At 41.2% G+C, this 10,341-nt stretch overlaps 1 protein-coding gene across 2 annotated transcripts in view; it reads right to left on the reverse strand.

Annotated features, from left to right (window-relative positions):
* Window positions 1-9,935, reverse strand: part of btbd9 (BTB (POZ) domain containing 9) — a 64,540-nt gene extending 54,605 nt beyond the window's left edge. The window contains exon 1 of one of the 2 annotated variants that reach the window (XM_060925324.1): window positions 9,781-9,935. The gene's annotated coding sequence lies outside the window, so the exon portion shown is untranslated. The remainder of the gene's footprint in view (window positions 1-9,780) is intronic. The other variant, XM_060925325.1, reaches the window with a different exon arrangement.
* Window positions 9,936-10,341: the final 406 nt, after the last annotated feature.

A 10,341-nucleotide genomic window follows, 5' to 3' on the forward strand; every position in this document is an offset into this window, starting at 1 on the left:
CGTGTCCAAGTGCTGTCGGCGGACGGACAAAAAGTAGGACAAAAATTAAGCAAGTTATGGTCATTTACAGGTGGAAGCTGTTGATATCGGTCACAGTTCTTCAATTGTTTTAGTGTGTAATTAAGGGCTGTAAATCCCCTCGATTTTTCGAAATTAAATTCATAACTTTCTAAATTTGTCATAGATAGTTGGTTCATGCATCATTTTAAAGGTCTTTTCTAGTGCAGTAGAAACATTCTTAATCTAATAACTTTGATTTTTATTGTCGCATGCCTAGTAAAGGAGACTTTTCGTTGCTAGGAATTTGACTGTTATAGAAGTATTGCGAGGCGGCACGGTGGTGTAGTGGCTAGCGCTGTCACCTCACAGCAAGAAGGTCCGGGTTCGAGCCCCGTGGCCGGCGAGGGCCTTTCTGTGTGGAGTTTGCATGTTCTCCCCGTGTCCACGTGGGTTTCCTCCGGGTGCTCCGGTTTCCCCCACAGTCCAAAAGACATGCAGGTTAGGTTAACTGGCGACTCTAAATTGACTAAGTGTGAATGTGAATGGTTGTCTGTGTGTCAGCCCTGTGATGACCTGGCGACTTGTCCAGGGTGTACCCTGCCTTTCGCCCATAAGCAGATTCTACCATAACTGCCATTAACCACTTGCCCACAAAATAAGAAACTTTTCTTGTCCTTTTTTCAGTGAGGTAATATTTTCAAGATTGAAAATATGGAATTTGGTCTTCTAAAACAACACGTCATTTAAAAATACACTGAGTATATCAATAAAAGATTTTTAAAGAATAAAGTTCTATTTCTTTGACATATCTGACAGACATAACTCCCATTTTAAAAATCACTTTCATTATCCCTGTTGCTATCGTCAGTGAATTTCTGTCAGATGACCTGACGATAGACTCCGCCATTATGGATCTTTGGTAGTTATCGTGTGGAAGCAGGCTTTATAATTTTTGGGTGTCAACAGATAGAGTTGAAATAGATTAACAGCGAAAAAACTATTTCGTTCACGAGAGAAGCCCACAGTTATTTTAAAAAAAATGCTATCGTCAGTCTGTCAGTCTAATGCACCTGACGATAGCAAAATTCAAGCCCTCACCACGCACATGTTGACTGATGCAAAGAGGAAATTCTACTGCGCATGATTTTTGTGACAGCAGACATTTACTTCCGGGCAAGACTTGGAGTTCTGACAGCTAGATTTCATCAAATAAAATCAAGGTAAGATTTTCAGTCAGCTATCCTGACGATAGAAATTTTTGACGATAGAAACATTGAGAATATATTTGTACATTCATATTAAAGTTTTCCTCCAGAAAAATTATCCTAAGTTGAGATAAATCAGAGCCACTTGCGACCCTTTCAGCCGACAGGCCATTTCAATGTGTTATTTCCCCGCAAAAGTGACAGTCGTGTCTGTCGTCACTGTTCTGACAGACTATGAGATTGCTATCGTTAGTATATGACCGACAGGTGTGTGCTATCACACTTAACAAGGTCTGTCATTTTTGTGATGATAGCGCACACCTGTCGGTCATATACTAACGATAGCAATCTCATAGTCTGTCAGAACAGTGACGATAGACACGACTGTGTCACTTTCGCGGGGAAATAACACATTGAAATAGCCTGTCGGCTGAAAGGGTCGCAAGTAGGGTTGCCAACCGTCCCGATTTCCCCGGGACGTCCCGAATTTTAGGTGAATTTAATTTGTCCCGCGAGGAACAGCTCCCGTCCCGCATTCCAATCGCAGTCGCAGTTTTTGATGAAATATGGATGAAATATTTTGTCCAATAGTAGCAGACTGGTGATTGATGACACATTGAACCCTTCAACTAAACCGTCCGTTTGTGGGTGATACACGCTGTTGCGGATCGGCTTAATCCCTAATAACCTATACAGTTCGTTCAGTGTCCGTGACATAGGCTACGTTCACACTGCAGGCTGAAGTAGACCCCAAAGCCGCCGCCAGGCGCCGCTAAATCCGCCATTTAGAATTTGAGCCGCCGCCAGCCAATAATTTTGTAAGCCAATTTGAGCCGCTATCTAATAAAATTTGGCTGAGCCACTAAGAATTGTGTACATCAAATAATGGGTTTATCCACATCATGAGCTACAAGAAAAGTGACACAAACATGATCAACTGTACACACTAGTAGTAACACAATAGAGACGTATAGGCATACACTGTAGAGATTTAGAACTGATATCACAGCACAGAGAGCCACCACAAGCTTGCCGTTGTGACTACCTGTCTGGCTTCCCGCCCCTCACACCGTTACCACGATACACTGGGGAACCCGGGAACCCACCCAGAGCATCAATCGACTCCGATATCGACGAGATGGCTGCATTCTTTGCCGCTGCTGAGGGAAAGTGTAAAGGTATTTTTTGTTTGTTTGTTTCACATACTTCGAGATTGATAAAAAAAAAAAAAAAGCACTCCACCACTCTACTTTCATCATAGTAAGATAGCTGCCAGTCCTTCACTGGTCAATGCTAGTGAGAGTAGATAGCTAGATGCCTTCCTCGAACAATCCAGATTAGCTTATTATTAGCATTGAACTACAATCTTGCTAGATTTACATTTACAATGAAGTAAGAGACCAGGGGACCTGTGGTAATTTGCTTTTTATTCCCACCATTTGTTTGATCCGTTCGCCCGGATATATGCCACACAGTGACGTCCATTAATTAAGCGCGACTCCCTCAGAGACACTCTTTCATGATTCATACTTTGCAGTCTGACCACAGCTAGCAATATACTGACCGCTCTGTTTGCCTGGTAGGCAAGGCAGACAGAACATTAGTGAACTTGGCGGTCGGAGATAATTTAGAGCGAATCCGTCGCCGTACACTGCACAGAATAAAGTCTACTAGGGCCTACTATATTTTAATATCTCATAATTCATATGATTTCATGTTAAATGACCCGTGTGTATGTGTGTGTGTGTGTGAGAGTGTGTGTGTGTGTGTATAATAATAATACATCTAAGTACTTATAATAAATAAATGTAATAAATAAATAACTTATAATCAATAAATGCTATCATAAATACACCATTTGTTGTAGTACAATCAGTTTTTTAACCAAACTGTGTTGTGGAAATAGCCTATGTATCTGTGTAACCAGTACACTGCATCTTATAATCAATTGAACGTAGACCATAGGTGTGAAGAAACAGTATCAGCCATTTGTAGCCATAAACATTTTGGTGGCTGCAGCAGCCATTAAGGTTTTGGCTGAGTCAGCTAGCCAGCCAATAATTTCATCAGCCAGCCATTATCCTGAAAACAAACAGCTTCGGGGTCTAGGCTGAAGTGACTCAAATCCGATCTCTTCGCCCATATGTGACCTGTATCCGATCTTTTATTGACAATATGAACGACACAGATCCAATTTTTTCAAATCCGACCCAGGCCGTTTGGATATGTGGTCCTAATTCTGATTCCTATCCGCTCTTTTCATATGCGACTTCAGTCTGAACCGCCAGGTCGCATTCATCCGACTTACACGTCATCAACAAGCCACAAACGTCACTATTCTGCGCTGAAGTAGGCGGCGGGTCTCTCAAAAAAAAGTTATAACAACATGGCGCATAATCACGGGCGCAGATAGAGGGGGGGACGGGTGGGATTCGTCCCACCCAGATTTAAATTCACTTCGTTCGGTCCCCCCCACTTATAGGGAGGAAAAAACGTCTATGCTGTCTTTCTTTGCATAAGGCAAACCTCACGGAAAAATCAAAAGACTAATTACCATTCGGTTTATTGAGGTGCACAGCAGTGTATACATAGTTGCAACAACTCACATAAAACAAAACAAAGACTGATATTTGGTTGGTTGAGCTGCACAGACTGCACAGGTTGCGAGCTCGAGCTTGGTTGCTATGGTAACCCACAACAAGTTTGACAGGCATATCGGGGTTGGTTTGCTAGCAGCTTTGTCCCCCCCAGTTCAAAAAACGTATCTGCGCCCCTGCGCATGACATCAATGCGAGGGACGCGTCAGGCTGTGAAGGTTCTGAATCTTCTCAATGGAAGGACGCAGAGGTTAGGGAGCTGATTTCCATTTGGGGGGGATGCAGCTATTCAAGCTAGATTGGATAGGTCATACCGCAACCGGGCAGTTTTACTTCCGTAAACACTGGCCATGCTCACTGCGTGTGACGTCGTCGTATCCTGCAATGCGCATGCGGAACACTTTTAGGTCGCTTTTCGTTCATACTGAGGATCACATACAAGTCGCATATATTTGTTAATGTGAACGACCTCACAAAAAAATCGGAATTGAGCATTAAGCCTTGCAGTGTGAACATAGCGTAAGTAAACGAGGTGCCTTGATCAGTCAGAATCTCTTTTGATAATTAGTAGAGTTACCCACATTAAATATCCAAAACGAGAAAAGAATTTCAACGGAAGAAGGAATGGTTGGATATTTAATTTAGCCACATTTTGTATGAATGAATTCTGTTATGTACAACCCCGATTCCAAAAAAGTTGGGACAAAGTACAAATTGTAAATAAAAACGGAATGCAATGATGTGGAAGTTTCAAAATTCCATATTTTATTCAGAATAGAACATAGATCTCATCTCATTATCTCTAGCCGCTTTATCCTTCTACAGGGTCACAGGCAAGCTGGAGCCTATCCCAGCTGACTACGGGCGAAAGGCGGGGTACACCCTGGACAAGTCGCCAGGTCATCACAGGGCTGACACATAGACACAGACAACCATTCACACTCACGTTCACACCTACGGTCAATTTAGAGTCACCAGTCAACCTAACCTGCATGTCTTTGGACTGTGGGGGAAACCGGAGCACCCGGAGGAAACCCACGCGGACACGGGGAGAACATGCAAACTCCACACAGAAAGGCCCTCGCCGGCCCCGGGGCTCGAACCCAGGACCTTCTTGCTGTGAGGCGACAGCGCTAACCACTACACCACCGTGCCGCCCCTAGAACATAGATGACATATCAAATGTTTAAACTGAGAAAATGTATCATTTAAAGAGAAAAATTAGGTGATTTTAAATTTCATGACAACACATCTCAAAAAAGTTGGGACAAAGCCATGTTTACCACTGTGAGACATCCCCTTTTCTCTTTACAACAATCTGTAAACGTCTGGGGACTGAGGAGACAAGTTGTTCAAGTTTAGGGATAGGAATGTTAACCCATTCTTGTCTAATGTAGGATTCTAGTTGCTCAACTGTCTTAGGTCTTTTTTGTCGTATCTTCCGTTTTATGATACGCCAAATGTTTTCTATGGGTGAAAGATCTGAACTGCAGGCTGGCCAGTTCAGTACCCGGACCAGCGCTCGAAACTAACGATGTCCCGACGTCCCGGGAACCATAAAAAATGTCATCAGGACACAAAATTATATCTGGGACAATCCCGGGACAATGGAAAAAAATAGATCTAGAAAAAAAGTTCTACATTAATATTATTTACAAAGCCGTAACATACGTAGACATTCACCTAATTTGTCAATTTTAATTTTAAAACGTTAACAGCGAAAAATACATTAGTAGCTACACTTTCGATGCACCTGCATCCGTAGGCTACAGAGCAGCGCATTCTGTTCTAGAATCTTCGGCCGGAGTCCGCATTATATGGACTTGGAATGGAATTGCTACCGCACACGCTGCGCCGACTCTTGCCAGAACAAAAATGCTTAAGTGGTTGAAGCGGACCGACCGCGGGGAAGAAACTGAAAGCCCAGACATAACGTCTCCGGGACCTTCAGGATCGAAAGTGTCATCGCCTGGTCTGCAGGCAACGCTAGCAACTGAATGAACTTAATGAACACTGTTAGACACGTTATAAAATACAACAGGAATGATGTGGATGATATTGACGGAAGATACCGTTCAACAGAATAAGTGAGTTTTCTTGGTGTCTTTCTAGTTCAGAAAGTTTAGTCAGTCAGCAGCACAACTAGGCTAAGACCTGGCACTATGGTGATGTTGCCAACATTTGCACCCACGTTTCGGCAGCGAAAGTTCATAAAATGGATAACGGAAAGTTCATAAAAATGGATAACGGTAATGGATAACGGAAAGTTCATAAAAATGGATAACGGTCATGGTGAAAATTATAAATTGGCCTTATAAGTGCCAACAGATATTCAAGGTATAAGTAGATGAAATGAACATAAAAGGAGTCTTATTTTCAACTAAAGTGTACTGCAGATGTAGTGAGTTGAAACATTTTCTGAATTAGCTAGTTGGCCCCTTTAAATAAACGGGTATCTATTCATACAGTGAGATCGCCAAAGTTTAATAAACTGAAAATGCAATAACTAATTTTGAAGTAGATGATGTATAGGACATGTGTCGCTTGTGTCTTGTGACTTATTGTAAAAATGATATAAAGGGTTCAAAATCGCATGGTTACAAATATAATAGTAACTTCATATGATAATATTAACCACTGGTTATTTCAGAGAGGAAAAAATGGGGACACTATTGCTTCCATTCGGGACAATACAACACAGAATTCGGGACCACTGGGGGACACAAAGAAAAAAAGTTAATTTCGAGCCCTGACCTGGACCCTTCTTCTACGCAGCCATGATGCTGTAATTCAGGGGTGTCCAAACTGATCTATAAAGGGCCGTGTGGCTGCAGGTTTTCATTCCAGCCATGCAGCAGCACACCTGACTTGGCTCATTCAATCAACTGAACTGTCTTCACACAGTCAAATACTTGCAGCCACACCCACCCTTGATTAAAGGGTGGGTGTGTCAGTTGATTGAATGAGCCAAATCAGGTGTGCTGCTGCATGGCTGGAATGAAAACCTGCAGCCACACGGCCCTTTATGGATCAGTTTGGACACCACTGCTGTAATTGATGCAGTATGTGGTTTGGCATTGTCATGTTGGAAAATGCAAGGTCTTCCCTGAAAGAGATGTCATCTGGATGGGAGCATATGCTGCTCTAGAACCTGGATATACCTTTCAGCATTGATTGCATCTTTCCAGATGTGTAAGCTGCCCATGCCACATGCAATAATCCAACCCTATACCATCAGAGATGCAGGCTTCTGAACTGAGCACTGATAACTTGGGTCGTCCTTCTCCTCTTTAGTCCGAATGACATGGCGTCCCCGATTTCCATAAAGAACTTCAAATTTTGATTCGTCTGACCACAGAACAGTTTTCCACTTTGTCACAGTCCATTTTAAATGAGCCTTGGCCCAGAGAAGACATCTGCGCTTCTGGATCATGTTTAGATACGGCTTCTTCTTTGAACTATCGAGTTTTAGCTGGCAACGGCGGATGGCACGGTGAATTGTGTTCACAGATAACGTTCTCTGGAAATATTCCTGAGCCCATTTTGTGATTTCCAATACAGAAGCATGCCTGTATGTGATGCAGTGCCGTCTAAGGGCCCAAAGATCACGGGCACCCAGTGTGGTTTTCCGGCCTTGACCCTTACGCACAGAGATTCTTCCAGATACTCTGAATCTTTTGATGATATTATGCACTGTAGATGATGATATGTTCAAACTCTTTGCAATTTTACACTGTCGAACTCCTTTCTGATATTGCTCCACTATTTGTCGGCGCAGAATTAGGGGGATTGGTGATCCTCTTCCCATCTTTACTTCTGAGAGCCGCTGCCACTCCAAGATGCTCTTTTTATACCCAGTCATATTAATGACCTATTGCCAATTGACCTAATGAGTTGCAATTTGGTCCTCCAGCTGTTCCTTTAATTTTTCCAGCTTCTTATTGTCCCTTTCCCAACTTTTTTGAGATGTGTTGCTGTCGTGAAATTTCAAATGAGCCAATATTTGGCATGAAATTTCAAAATGTCTCACTTTCGACATTTGATATGTTGTCTATGTTCTATTGTGAATTCAATATCAGTTTTTGAGATTTGTAAATTATTGCATTCCATTTTTATTTACAATTTGTACTTTGTCCCAACTTTTTTGGAATTGGGGTTGTATAATAATATAGCCTTGTGTAAGGCCTGCATTTTTATGCTACAAACAATTTGACTGAAAAGAATACATGTATAATGTTATTTCATGTAATTTCCACAATACTGGTATTTTACAATTATTGTTTATTTCAATTTTGAAAATAAATTTTATTTTTTATTTCAATATTTTATATTATTTGGTTCTAGTGATCTAGTGATTTAATATTACTAAATTTGTCAGATTAATAATGTAAGAAAGTTTTGTTGCTATTGTCATCTAGAGTGTCTGTCAGAATATGATGGTAGACGTTAGTTTGTCTGTCAGATTTTGATGATAGAAACCGATGTGTTTCTATTGTCATTTAGCATGTCTGTCAGAAATGACAATAGAAATGGTGGTTTTCAAAGAGATAAACTTTTTTTTTTTAATTGTGGAACATATATTTGCTTCATATGATTATATCATACTCTGGCTTTCCTCCATGAAAAAGATTCAAAATTGTGGGAGTGTGTCTGTCAGATAAAGACTGATTTTGTCTGTCAGAATGATGGTAGAAACACGGGTTAATTAAAACGGCTTTTATTAATTAGTTACCAGGGCTACTGTCCTAAAATTTACTATGAATGTCCAAGACCCCAAATGTTACTAGAAAAACTTAATAGAATGATCAAAATAATCAATTCAGCAATTTAAGGAGATGGGAGTTAACTGGCCTCTGTTATGGTAGAATCTGCCCGTAGTCAGCTGGGATAGGCTCCAGCTTGCCTGCGACCCTGTAGAACAGGATAAAGTGGCTAGAGATAATGAGATGAGATGAAAGTATTGCCAACTGAGAGCAGCTTCTTCATGTTAAATAAAATTCTCCTCAAAAAAATCAGACTCATTTGTTCAACACGTTTTTAAAAATTCATAGATACTGTGGAACATCCACTGTACAACTTCTTGCACTTGAGCTGTTACTCAAGAAACAAATCGCATATTACAACAAGCACATCAGTTATGTTACAGCCAGAACTACTGTCCAAGCTGTCCTGTTCTACGAAAATGACACACACCTTCTGACCAATCAGATTCGAGAATTCAAACGCTAAATTTTTACTTCGTAAAATGAAGCCTAATTTGATGTTAGTGATGACTTTTTATAACTTGCTCAATTACAAAGAAACATTGCTCTGCTGTGTGCCATTTATGACCAATAAGTACCTTACTTAGGCAACACACATACGGGAGTCGCCATATTATGGATTTACTGTGGATTAGTATTTTTCCCACCCAAGACAGAGATTTTAAAATATGACCTGGCAACCTTGGAAACCAAAACAACCCTGTAATCCCAAATCTCAGCAGAATGCCATTATGTGCCGTTATCCTGTCTTTTTTAATCAAATCCACCTCATTAAAATGTTTAAACTTTTCAACTCAGAGAACAAACAAAAAATACCCAAATGCACCTTGCTTTAAAAACAAAAACAACAAAACTATTTTCTACCCACCCGCATTTCGATTTCAGGCCACCAACAATAACCTATAGCGTTCTTGCTTTATTTGACAGACAGCAGAGAAAACCAGTATCAGCCAATCATAGTGCAGGAGTCGTCAAAATACAGGTAGGGAAAATAACGCAATTCACCCTAGGTAGTTTACATTACGTGTGTCAGTATCCTTTCAGTACTAAAAATAAAAAAAATCCTTGCTGGCAAGAGGGAGGGAAAGGCCAGATATGATGATTAAAAGCAATCCAAATTCATGTTTAGTTTAGCATTTCAGCTCCTATTAGCGCAGCTTTTTTTCTTCTTTTTTTAATCCAGCGCTGAAGATGTAAGTAAATCGCCGTACTTACCAAACAGGTAACCCGTTTCCGGCGTTTCTTTAACTCCAGCTGTTAAACCTAACGCCCCAGTAATTTTCGATACAAAACGTAAGCTCTGAGAAGGGACAGGTTCATATTTTCCTGCACCGAAACGGGAGCAGGATGTTTTCAGAGAATGGTTAACAGAGCTAACATATCGCCGCCTTATGGCGAGGAGCACAACTAGCCTTCCGTCACTTGTTATAGAGATCTTGCATTCGACGTCACAGCCGATCCAGAGAAGGCCGGTTATTCACACAGGAGCTAGCGCTAAATTAATAGGTTCAGGAGAGCTGTTTTTAAGGCTCGATTTGGGTATTCGAGAATTCTGTGAGTATATCGGCCGACGGCCTGTATAGGTCCGGTATACGATATCCTTGCAAATTCTCCGCCATGGCGGGGAGTCGGGGGGGGATATTATGGATGGCATTAAAGATGATGATAATAGTTGGCAGTTAAAGAAAAGGTTTAAAACTACGGTGAAGGGGGAAGAGACAGGGAGAAGTGCTCTTTTGTGGTTGTAAGGTTTGAAAGTGGTGGCATCAAGAATAT

Source organism: Neoarius graeffei, chromosome 7, assembly GCF_027579695.1.
Source record: "Neoarius graeffei isolate fNeoGra1 chromosome 7, fNeoGra1.pri, whole genome shotgun sequence".
In the NCBI taxonomy this organism is placed as follows: Eukaryota; Metazoa; Chordata; class Actinopteri; order Siluriformes; family Ariidae; genus Neoarius; species Neoarius graeffei.